Source organism: Nicotiana attenuata, unplaced genomic scaffold (genome assembly GCF_001879085.1).
Source record: "Nicotiana attenuata strain UT unplaced genomic scaffold, NIATTr2, whole genome shotgun sequence".
In the NCBI taxonomy this organism is placed as follows: Eukaryota; Viridiplantae; Streptophyta; class Magnoliopsida; order Solanales; family Solanaceae; genus Nicotiana; species Nicotiana attenuata.
Window position 1 is genome coordinate 94,406 of NW_017673272.1, and position 13,493 is coordinate 107,898.

Here is a 13,493-nt window from a genome sequence, read left to right on the forward strand (position 1 = left end):
AACAGTGTGAAATAAAACAGTATAAATAAGTGCAACAGTAAGAAATAACATAGAATTGAAAGAACAACAACAACTAGAACAGAGACAAACAGACCACGGAAGGAAATACAACTCATCACAGAGATAACAACCGGGGCACCTTCTAGGATACCGTCCTGTAGTCCCAATTACAACTATCCAGTGGATCTCCCGGGATACCGTCCCGTAGTCCATCATATATGTGTCCGAAGGATCTCCCGGGATCCTGTCCCGTAGTCCAACTATCAATGCGCGGGGGATCTACCGGAATCCCGATCCGTAGTCCCCAAATATAAATACCCAGTACTGGGGGAATCTACCGGGTGCATTCCCGTGGTTCCATATAACTGTGCAGGGGGATCTACAGGTAATCAAACCCGTAGTCCCAAAGTAAATGTGCAGGGGGATCTACCGGGAGTCTAACCCGTAGTCCCAAAGTAAACAGACAAGGGGGGGGGATCTAACGGGAATCTAACCCATAGTCCCAAAGTAAATACACAGCAACAGCAAGAAAAATATTCAGAGAAGGGAAATTTCATGTCAAGGCAACAAACAATTCTAGCCTAGCACACTGCACAGAGTTCAGGTAAACAGATTGAACAACTAAAGCAATTAAATCACTTAGACATGCTTTCCTAAGCTAACGACAGGCTTAATAGTACAAATAATATAAGCAGGAGAAGAAACATACTAATAAGTACTTAAAGAAAACCGGATTTCCAATAATTTGCACAAGTACGCGCTCGTCACCTCACGTACAAGGCATTTCCAATTACCAAATATATCAAACCTAAGGGGAAGGTCCCCCACAAAAGGTTAGACAAGCCACTTACCTCGACCCGGCTCAAAATCAACCCGATACCACGTCTTTGCCACGAGTACTCGACTCCAAATGGCTCAAATCTATTCAATTCAATTGCATATCGTATATAACACTTCAAGTAACTAATTCTATAATTAAATCCTAAGATAATACGCGAAATTAGGTAAAATAACCTAAATTCCCCTCAGGCCCACGTCTCGGAATCGGGTAAAATTTATATTTTGGAATCCTCATACTCTCACGAGTCTATGCATAACAAGAACACTAAAATCGGAGTTCAATTGACCCCTCAAATAACCCTTTCTAGGTCTCTAAATCTCAAGCCCTAATTACCCATTTCTCCCAAATTTTCCACCACTTATTAGGTCATTAATCACATAAAAACGAGTTATGAAGTCAAAAATGTTACCTCCAAGTGATTCCCCTTGAATCCCTCTTCAACCCTCTTCAAAAAGTTTCAAAATCGCCTAACAATGGAGGAACCTAGGCTAAAATTCGCGAAATAGACCTTTTTAAAACATTTTGCCCAGGCATTTAAATCCTTCTTCGCAAACGCGGTCAAAGCCTCGCATTCGCGAAGCACAAAAATGACTTTGACTAAAATCCTCTTACGCGAACGCGACAAGACCCTCGCGAACGCGATGAACAAATTCGACCTCAGACCCAGCTGACCAAAGGACTCTACGCGAACGCGATGCCCGTCACGCGAACGCGATGCACGAACACTTTGCCCTTCGCGAACGCGGTGCCTCCCTCGCGAACGCGAAGGCTTAAATTTCACCTTCCTCAACTGACTCATCGCGAACGCGAGAGTCCACTCGCGAAGGCGAAGGGTAAAATTCCTCTTGAACAGCTGAACAAAATCTGCAACATTTTTACAACTTAAAATGATCCGTTGAGCATCCGAAACACACCTGAGGCCCCCGGGACCTCAACCCAAGGCATCAACATATCCTAAAACCTTATTCAAACTTGTGCCAAACTTCAAAACACCTCAAACGACATCAAATCAACCAAAACACATCGGATTCAAGCCTAAGTTTCCAAAATCTTCCGAATTTCGCTTTTGATCAAAACCCCAACCAAACCACTTCCGAATGACATGAAATTCTGTGCACACCTCCCAAATGACATGAACGAACTACTGCAACTCTCGGAATTCTATTCCGACCCTCGGATCAAAATCTCACTATCGAACCGGAAACTTCAAAAATTCAACTTTCAGTATTTCAAGCCTAAATTAGCTACGGACCTCCAAAACAAAATCCGACCATGCCCCTAAACCCGAAATGACCCAACAGAGCTAACGGAACCATCGGATCTTCATTCTGAAGTCGTCTTCACACTGTTCCGACTATGGTCAACTTTCCAATGTTTCAAAACCGACCATCCCGGCAATTCGGGGCGTAAATTCTAAAAATGATCGGCCGAGTCGTTACATCCTCCCATACTTAAACATTCGTTCGTCCTCGAACGAGTACAAAGACATACCTGAAGTAGTGAAAAGATGAGGGTACTGGCTGCGCATATCCCGCTCGATCCCCTAGGTCGCCTCCTCGACCGGCTGACCCCGCCACTGAACCTTCACCGATACAATGTTCCTTGATATCAGCTTCCTAACCTGCCTGTCCAATATTGCCACTGGCTCCTCAACATAAAACAGATCCTTTTCCAACTGGACTGAGCTGAAGTCCAACACGTGCAATGGATCACCGTGATACCTCCGGAGCATCGAAACATGAAATACCGGATGAACTCCTGCTAAGTTGGGAGGTAAGGCAAGTTCATAAGCAACCTCCCCAACAGGCCTCAATATCTCAAAAGGGCCAATAAACCTTGGACTCAACTTCCCTTTCTTCCCAAATCTCATGACGCCCTTCATAGGCGAAACCCGAAGCAGAACCCGCTCTCCAACCATATAGGAAACATCACGAACCTTCCGGTCCGCGTAACTCTTCTGTCTGGACTGGGCTGTACAGAGTCTATCCTGAATCACCTTAACCTTCTCCAAAGCATCCTGAACCAAATCTGTGCCCAATAGTCTAGCCTCACCAGGCCTCTGGTGTTCATACTTCACCTGCTGACAGTTGAGACACCGAGCTGCGAATCCAACTTTATCTTTCTTCATCCGCCTCTACCAATAGTGCTGCCTCAAATCCTGATACATCTTCTCGGCGCCAGGATGGATGGAATACCGCAAACTATGGCCCTCCTCTAGAATCAACTCTCGCAGCCCATCAATATTGTGTACACAAATCCGACCCTGCATCTTCAATACCCCATCATGACCAATAGTCACATCTCTGGCATCGCCGTGCTAAACCTTTCCCTTGAGGACAAGCAAATAAGGGTCGTCACATTGCCTCTCCCTGATATGATCAATAGCGAAGACCGAGAAACCACGCATGCTAGAACCCGATTAGGCTCCGAAAGATCAAATCTCACAAACTGGCTAGCTAAGGCCCGAACATCCATCGCCATAGGCCACTCCGATACTGGTAAATATGCCAAACTCCCCAAACTTTCCGTCGGCGACTCAAGGCGTCGGCTACTACATTGGCCTTGCCCGGGTGATACAAAATTGTGATATCATAGTCCTTCAGCAACTCTAACCACCTTCTCTGGCGCAAATTTAGATCCTTTTGCTTGAACAAGTGCTGCAAGCTCCGATGGTCAATATAAATCTCACAGGGAACCCCGTATAAATAATGGCGCCAAATCTTCAGGGCAGGAACAATGGCACCTAACTCAAGGTCGTGAACAGGGTAATTCATCTCATGTATCTTCAACTATCTGGATGCGTGGGCAATCACCCTACCGTCCTGCATCAACACCGCTCTGAGGCTAACTCTCAAGGCATCACAATAGACAGTATAAGACCTCAAACCGATAGGCAATATCAAAACTAGGGCTGTAGTCAAAGCTGTCTTGAGCTTCTGAAAGCTCTCCTCGCACTCTTTCATCCACTGGAACGGAGCACCCTTCTGGGTCAGTTTGGTCATGGGTGCTGCAATAGATAAAAACCCCTGAACAAATCGACGGTAATAACCCGCCAAGCCAAGAAAACTGCGGATCTCTATAGCTGAGGATGGTTTGGGCCAACTCTGCACGGCCTCCACTTTCTTCGGATCCACCTGAATACCCTCTCTCGAGACCACATGACCCAAGAATGCCACGGAATCCAACCAAAACTCTTATTTTGAGAATTTAGCATACATCTTCTTCTCTCTCAAGGTCTGGAGCACTGTCCTCAGGTGCTGCTCATGATCTTCCCGATTTCGGGAGTATACCAGGATGTCATCAATAAAAATAATCACGAATGAATCAAGATATGGCCGGAAAACACTGTACATCAGATGCATGAAGGCTGCTGGGGTATTAGTCAGCCCAAATGACATAACAAGGAACTCGTGATGACCACATCGAGTCCTGAAGGCAGCCTTCGGGATATCTGGCTCCCGAATCTTCAGCTGATGATAGCCTGAACACAAGTCAATCTTAGAAAACACACAAGCTCCCTGTAACTGGCCAAACAGGTCATCAATACGAGGCAAAGGATAACGGTTCTTCAGTGTCACCTTATTCAACTGGTGATAATCAATACACATACGCATAGAGCCATCCTTCTTCTTCACAAATAATACATGATTACCCCAAGGCGATACACTGGGCCGAATGAAACCCTTATCAAGTAATTCCTGCAACTGCTCCTTTAACTCTTTCAACTCAGGAGGAGCCATATGGTACGGAGGGATAGAAATGGGCTGAGTACCCGGCAACATATTAATGCGAAAATCAATGTCTCTATCGGGCGGCATGCCCGGAAGATCAGCTGGAAACACATCTGGGAAATCCTGTACTACTGGGACTGAATCAGCAGAAGAAGTATCCATACTGACATCTCTCACATATGCTAGATACGCATCACAACCTTTCTCAACCATACGCTGAGCCTTAAGGAAAGAAATAACTCTACTGGGAGTGTGACCTAAAGCACCCCTCCACTCAACACGCGGTATACCTGGAATGGCCAGTGTCACAGTTTTGGCGTGACAATCAAGAATAGCATAATGGGGCAACAACCAGTCCATGCCCAAGATAATATCAAAATCAACCATGCTGAGCAATAATAAATCGGCTCTGGTCTCAAAACCACCAAGAACAACTAAACATGACCGATAAAGTCCACAACAAGAGAATCTCCCACAAGAGTAGAAACATAAACAGGGGAACTCAAAGGACCCCAGGGTACACCCAAATGCGGAGCAAAATAAGAAAACACATAAGAATAAGTGGAGCCTGGATCGAATAGAACCGATGCACCTCTGTGGCAACCAGTACAGTACCTGTGATGACAGAATCGGAGGCAACAGCCTCGGTATGGGCAGGAATGGCAAAATATCTGGCCTGGCCTTCCCCTCTAGCTGACTGAGCAGGTGGGGTAGCAACTGGTGCTGTGATCGTAGCCCGAGAACTCTGCGGAGCGCGCTGTGGATGAGAAGTCTTTGGAGGTGCACTCCTACCAAGCCTAGGGCAATACCTCACCACATGGCATATGTCACCACACTCAAAGCAACCTCGTGGCTGACGTGGCAGTGGAAACTGTGCGGTACGGGTACTCCAAGACCCCTGAACACCTGAATCACTGTGTGAAATCTGAGACGCAAATTGAGCTGGCTGACCCATAAAACCTCTACCATGTCGTACTCTTCCTCCAAAATAAGGAACAATGGGTCTCTCCAGTCTACGAGGCCTCCTCACTCCCCTATTCTCTCTCTCCTGACCTCGTCTGCCCTGTCTCTCTCCTGGGTCCACCTGTCCTCTACTCAACGAGAGGCCCTCACCACCCGCTGAACTGGGGCCACAGGTTGTGTCGCTATGACACCTGGAACCTGACCAATAGGAACTCGCTGCTCTGGAGTGGGGGCGGCGAGATTATAGGTCCCTCCCCCGATCTGTGAAGTAGTCGGTACAACCTGAATCAACCCTTCCTGAACTAATGTACCAAACAAGCTCAGTAACTGTGCTAATGTCTCCTGAAGTGCTGGAGTAGTAGTAGCAGTAGGCGTATCCGATGCCTGGGCTCTGGCTAGAACTGCTGGTCACTCTTTGGTGGCAGCTCACGCGGGTGCTCTGGCTGCACCACGTGCGCGTCCTCGACCTCTACCCCGGCCCCGACCTCTAACGGCTCTCGCAGGGGTCGCGGGTGTCTGATCATCTCTGGTAGCACATGTCCTCACCATCTGTGAGAGAATGGAAGACAGAGGTTTAGGATTGTGATGTCAAAAATCTTGCACGACAGGGAAATCAATGAAGTCGAATTTTCCTAACGGTTACATAGCCTCTCGTAGATAAGCACAGACGTCTCCGTACCGATCAGCGAGACTCTAATAAACTGGCTTATGATCCATGACTCCTATGAACCTAGAGCTCTGATACCAACTTGTCACGACCCCAGTTCGCCCTTCGTGAACTGTCGTGACGGCACCTAGTCCCTACGGCTAGGTAAGCCTAACAAATGCGGAACATAAATGAAACTTGCGGAAGAAATAATCAAAAGCCAAAATAACCAAATAAAAATAATAGTTATAATGTCGCTCGGCATATACAACACAACATTTCTCAAAATCAAGTACACTATCCCAAAACCCGGAAACTCACGGAACCACAAGCCTTTAGATATCTAATAATGTCTAACTCCAGAATGTCTAACAAGGTAATGAAATACGAAAGGGCAAATGTTTAAAAGCTATAGTAGAAAGGGACACCTCGGTATGCGGACGCGGCAGATATACCTCGAAGTCTCTACAGAAGCGCCTCGCCTCGAGGATGATGAGACTGTATGAAAGTACCTGGATCTACACATGAAAAACATGCGTAGAAAGGGCATGAGTACACCACAGCGGTACTCAATAAGTGTCAAGCCTAACCTCGGTCGGGTAGTGACGAGGAAGGTCAAGGCCCTACTGAGGTTAAATAAAATATAAGGGTTAACAGTGTGAAATAAAACAGTATAAATAAGTGCAACGGTAAGAAATAACATAGAATTGAAAGAACAACAACAACTAGAACAGAGACAAACAGACCACGGAAGGAAATACAGATCTACACAGAGATAACAACCGGGGCACCTTCCAGGATACCGTCCTGTAGTCCCAATTACAACTATCCAGTGGATCTCCCGGGATACCGTCCTGTAGTCCGTCATATATGTGTCCGAAGGATCTCCCAGGATCCCGTCCCGTAGTCCAACTATCAATGCGCGGGGGATCTACCGGAATCCCGATCCGTAGTCCCCAAATATAAATAACCAGTACTGGGGGAATCTACCGGGTGCATTCCCGTAATTCCATATAACTGTGCAGGGGGATCTACCGGGAATCAAACCTGTAGTCCCAAAGTAATTGTGCAGGGGGATCTACCGGGAATCTAACCCGTAGTCCCAAAGTAAATACACAGCAACAGTAAGAAAAAAATTCAGAGAAGGAAAATTTCATGTCAAGGCAACAAATAATTCTAGGCTAGCACACTGCACAGAGTTCAGGTAAACAGATTGAACAATTAAAGCAATTAAATCACTTAGACATGCTTTCCTAAGCTAACGACAGGCTTAATAGTACAAGTAATATAAGCAGGAGAAGAAACATACTGATAAGTACTTAAAGAAAATTGGATTTCCAACAATTTGCAAAAGTACGCGCTCGTCACCTCACGTACAAGGCATTTCCAATTACCAAATATATCAAACCTAAGGGGAAGGTCCCCCACACAAGGTTAGACAAGCCACTTACCTCGAACCGGCTCAAAATCAAGCTGATACCACGTCTTTGCTACGAGTACTTGACTCCAAATGGCCCAAATCTATTCAATTCAATTGCATATCGTAAATAACACTTCAAGTAACTGATTCTATTATTAAATTCTAAGCTAATACGCGAAATTAGGTAAAATGACCAAAATGCCGCTCAGGCCCACGTCTCGGAATCGGGTAAAATTTGCATTTTCGGAATCCTCATACTCTCATGAGTCTATGCATAACAAGAACACTAAAATTCGAGTTCAATTGACCCCTCAAATACCCCTTTCTAGGTTTTCTAAATCTCAAGCCCTAATTACCCATTTCTCCCAAATTTTCCACCACTAATTAGGTCTTTAATCACATAAAAACGAGTTATGAAGTCAGAAATTTTACCTCCAAGTGATTCCCCTTGAATCCCTCTTCAACCCTCTTCAAAAAGCTTCAAAATCGCCTAACAATGGAGGAACCTAGGCTAAAATTCGCGAAATAGACCTTTTTAAAACATTCTGCCAAGGCATTTAAATGCTTCTTCGCGAACGCGGTCAAAGCCTCGCGTTCGCGAAGCACAAAAATGACTTTGACTAAAATCCTCTTACGTGAACGCGACAAGACCCTCGCGAACGCAATGAACGAATTCGACCTCAGACCCAGCTGACCAAAGGACTCTACGCGAAAGCGATGCCCGTCCCGCGAACGCGATGCACGAACACTTAGCCTTTCGCGAACACGGTGCCTCCCTCGCGAACGCGAAGGCTTAAATTTCACCTTCCTCAACTGACTCATCGCGAACGCGAGAGTCCACTCGCAAACGCGAAAGGTAAACTTCCTCTGCAACAGCTGAACAAAATCTGCAACATTTTTACAACTTAAAATGATCCGTTGAGCATCTGAAACACACCCGAGGCCCCCGGGAGCTCAACCCAAGGAATCAACATATCCTAATACCTTATGCAAACTTGTGCCAATCTTCAAAACACCTCAAACGACATCAAATCAACCAAAACACATCGGATTCAAGCCTATGTTTCCAAAATCTTCTGAATTCCACTTTTGATCAAAAACTCAACCAAACCACTTCCGAATGACCTGAAATTCTGCACACACCTCCCAAATGACATGACGGAACTACTGCAACTCTCGGAATTCCATTCCGACCCTCGGATCAAAATCTCACTATCGAACCGGAAACTTCAAAAATTCAACTTTCGGCATTTCAAGCCTAAATTAGCTACGGACCTCCAAAACAAAATCCGACCATGCCACTAAACCCGAAATCACCCAACGGAGCTAACGAAACCATCGGATCTTCATTCCGAGGTCGTCTTCACACTGTTCCGACTATGTTCAACTTTCCAACGCTTAAGCTCTCATTTAGGGACTAAGTGTCCCAAAAATCTCCGAAATTCAAAACCGACCATCCCGGCAATTAAAAATAGCAGAAATAAACTTGGGGAAAGCAGTTAATAGGGGATCGGGGCGTAAATTCTAAAAATGATCGGCCGAGTCGTTACATCCTCCCACACTTAAACATTCGTTCGTCCTCGAACGAGTACAAAGACATACCTGAAGTAGTGAAAAGATGAGGGTACTGGCTGCGCATATCCCGCTCGGTCCCCCAGGTCGCCTCCTCGACCGGCTGACCCCGCCACTGAACCTTCACTGACGCAATAGTCCTTGACATCAGCTTCCTAACCTACCTGTCCAATATTGCCACTGGTTCCTCAACATAAAACAAATCCTTTTCCAACTGGACTGAGCTGAAGTCCAACACGTGCGATGGATCACTGTGATACCTCCGGAGCATCGAAACATGAAAGACCGGATGAACTCCTGCTAAGTTGGGAGGTAAGGCAAGTTCATAAGCAACCTCCCCAACATGCCTCAATATCTCAAAAGGGCCAATAAACCTTGGACTCAACTTCCCTTTCTTCCCAAATCTCATGACGCCTTTCATAGGCGAAACCCGAAGCAGAACCCGCTCTCCAACCATATAGGAAACATCACAAACCTTCCGGTCCGCGTAACTCTTCTGTCTGGACTGGGCTGTACAGAGTCTATCCTGAATCACCTTAACCTTCTCCAACGCATCCTGAACCAAATCTGTGCCCAATAGTCTAGCCTAACCCGGCCTCTGGTGTTCATACTTCACCTGCTGACAGTTGAGACACCGAGCTACGAATCCAACTATATCTTTCTTCATCCGCCTCTACCAATAGTGCTGCCTCAAATCCTGATACATCTTCGCAGCGCCCGGATGGATGGAATACCGCGAACTATGGCCCTCCTCTAGAATCAACTCTCGCAGCCCATCAACATTGTGTACACAAATCCGACCCTGCATTCTCAATACCCCATCATCACCAATAGTCACATCTCTTGCATCGTCGTGCTGAACCTTGCCCTTGAGGACAAGCAAATAAGGGTCGTCACATTGCCGCTCCCTGATACGATCAATAGGGAAGACCGAGAAACCACGCAAGCTAGAACTCGATTGGGCTCCGAAAGATCAAATCTCACAAACTGGCTAGTTAATGCCCGAACATCCATCACCATAGGCCTCTCCGATACTGGTAAATATGCCAAACTCCCCAAACTCTCCGCCGGCGACTCAAGGCGTCGGCTACTACATTGACCTTGCCCGGGTGATACAAAATAGTGATATCATAGTCCTTCAGCAACTCTAACCACCTTCTCTGGCGCAAATTTAGATCCTTTTGCTTGAACAAGTGCTGCAAGCTCCGATGGTCACTATAAATCTCACAGGGAACCCCGTATAAATAATGGCGCCAAATCTTCAGGGCAGGAACAATGGCGGCTAACTCAAGGTCGTGAACAGGGTAATTCTTCTCATGTATCTTCAACTGTCTGGACGCGTGGGTAATCACCCTACCGTCCTGCATCAACACCGCTCCGAGGCCAACTCTCGAGGCATCACAATAGACAGTATAAGACCCCGAACCGGTAGGCAATATCAAAACTGGGCTGTAGTCAAAGCTGTCTTGAGCTTCTGAAAGCTCTCCTCGCACTCTTCCGTCCACTGGAACGGAGCACCCTTCTGGGTCAGTCTGGTCATGGGTGCTGCAATAGATGAAAACCCCTAAACAAATCGACGGTAATAACCCGCCAAGCCAAGAAAACTACGGATCTCTATAGCTGAGGATTGTCTGGGCCAAGCCACTTACCTCGAATCGGCTCAAAATCAACCCGATACCACGTCTTTGCCACGAGTACTCGACTCCAAAAGGCCCAAATCTATTAATTCAATTGAATATCATAAATAACACTTCAAGTAACTGATTCTACAATTAAATTCTAAGCTAATACGCGAAATTAGGTAAAATGACCAAAACGCCCCTCAGGCCCACGTCTCGGAATCGGGTAAAATTTACATTTTCGGAATCCTCATACTATCACGGTCTATGCATAACAAGAACACTAAAATCGGAGTTCAATTGACCCCTCAAATAACCCTTTCTAGGTCTCTAAATCTCAAGCTCTAATTACCCATTTCTTCCAAATTTTCTACCACTAATTAGGTCCTTAATCACATAAAAACGAGTTATGAAGTCAAAAATGATACTTCCAAGTGATTCCCCTTGAATCCCTCTTCAACCCTCTTCAAAAAGCTTCAAAATCGCCTAACAATGGAGGAACCTAGGCTAAAATTCGCGAAATAGACCTTTTTAAAACATTCTGCCCAGGCATTTAAATCCTTCTTCGCGAACGCGGTCAAAGCCTCGCGTTCGCGAAGCACAAAAATGACTTTGACTAAAATCCTCTTACGTGAACGCGACAAGACCCTCGCAAACGTGATGAACAAATTCGACCTCAGACCCAGCTGACCAAAGGACTCTACGCGAACGCGATGCCCGTCCCGCGAACGCGATGCACGAACACTTAGCCCTTCGCGAACGCGGTGCCTCCCTCGCGAACGCGAAGGCTTAAATTTCACCTTCCTCAACTAACTCATCGCGAACGCGAGAGTCCACTCGCGAACGCGAAGGGTAAAATTCCTCTACAACAGCTGAATAAAATCTGCAACATTTTTACAACTTAAACTGATCAGTTGAGCATCAGAAACACACCCGAGGCTCCCGGGAACTCAACCCAAGGCATCAACATATCCTAAAACCTTATTCAAACATGTGCCAATCTTCAAAACACCTCAAACGACATCAAATCAACCAAAACACATCGGATTCAAGCCTAAGTTTCCAAAATCTTCCGAATTCAACCAAACCACTTCCGAATGACCTGAAATTCTGCACACACACCTCCCAAATGACATGACGGAACTACTGCAACTCTCGAAATTCTATTCCGACCCTCGGATCAAAATCTCACTATCGAACCGGAAACTTCAAAAATTCAACTTTTGGCATTTCAAGCCTAAATTAGTTACGGACCTCCAAAACACAATTCGACCACGCCCCTACACCCGAAATCACCCAACAGAGCTAACGGAACCATCGGATCTTTATTCCGAGGCCGTCTTCACACTGTTCCGACTATGGTCAACTTTCCAACGCTTAATCTCTCATTTAGGGACTAAGTGTCCTAAAACTCTCCGAAATTCAAAATCGACCATCCCGGCAATTCAGAATAGCAGAAATAAACTTGGGGAGTGGAGTTAATAGGGGATCAGGGTGTAAATTCTAAAAACGACCGGCCGGGTCGTTACAATACTATTTCACAAACTAGATGACTTCTTCTTTCTTTTGGTTTGTTTCTTTATTTTTAGGGAAAATTGCAAAGAGTCAAATCTTTATTGAAGGAGAGCCTTGATTATATAGAGAAGGGAAGTTGTCGTAGAAAAAACTATCGATCAGATAATTTGATCCTACGCTCCCATTTTCTTTGCACCGTGCGGTAATTTTATTTTTAGGAGTTAAACATTTCCTAGGTAACTTCCTTTAATCATATCTTCTTTTAATGGGTCGGATCAATCTATATGGGTGACCCGAAGCCAATATCCAACATTACTTGATAGTATTGGATCTTGAATAATCCTATTTAATGTGCACATAACATCTTTTCAAGAAGCTAATATCAAACAAAATACAATTTAGGGAAACCTTCCAGGTTAGTCATGCGTTTTGTTACTAGTTATATATAGACTGATAGTTACCATTCTTCAACATGTTTTGGAGGCTAATGTTTATGTCATCCTCCGTATAAATACAAGTTGGGTTTCTACCTAACCACCCCCCCCCCCCCTTCCCAACACACACACTGATTGTGGCCTTAATTAAAAAAAACGACATTATAAGAATAAAAAAAAAAGTATATGTAATTAGAATTTTAGGCGTTAAATGCACGTCCAACCATCAAAGTAGTGAAATATGTCATTGCTCAGCTTTGTGAATAGCAACCAGTAAGTTACTAGATAAAGAGTGCTTCACCTTTTGCAGTGACACCTAAAATATAGTTGTACTACTTAGTTTTAATTATAATTGAAACACTATTCTTCTTAAGCAATCATTTGGCTGATTTAATTTACTTTTGAATTCGGTATTGGGCTAATGACTAATGTATATGTTATGTTTGGTTTAGTGGTTAGTAAGGCCTAAGGGCTTAAGGTAAGATATTAAGAAATCCAAAATTTGAGGATATATGAACTTTTCATCTTGAATTCGAAATCCATATTTTTGAAAAACTAAATATGATCATCGAACAATTATCCGAAAAACCAACGGAAAATTATTTTCAAAAAATTAATTTCATTCTGATTTTCGATTCTACCAAAACTATAACCATTCCAAGCAATTTCAACAAGGTCTCGAGTCAGTAAAACAATTTTTGTATCCAATGTGTTTACTGAGGAGAAGTTAAAATACTATCATGAAAATGTGT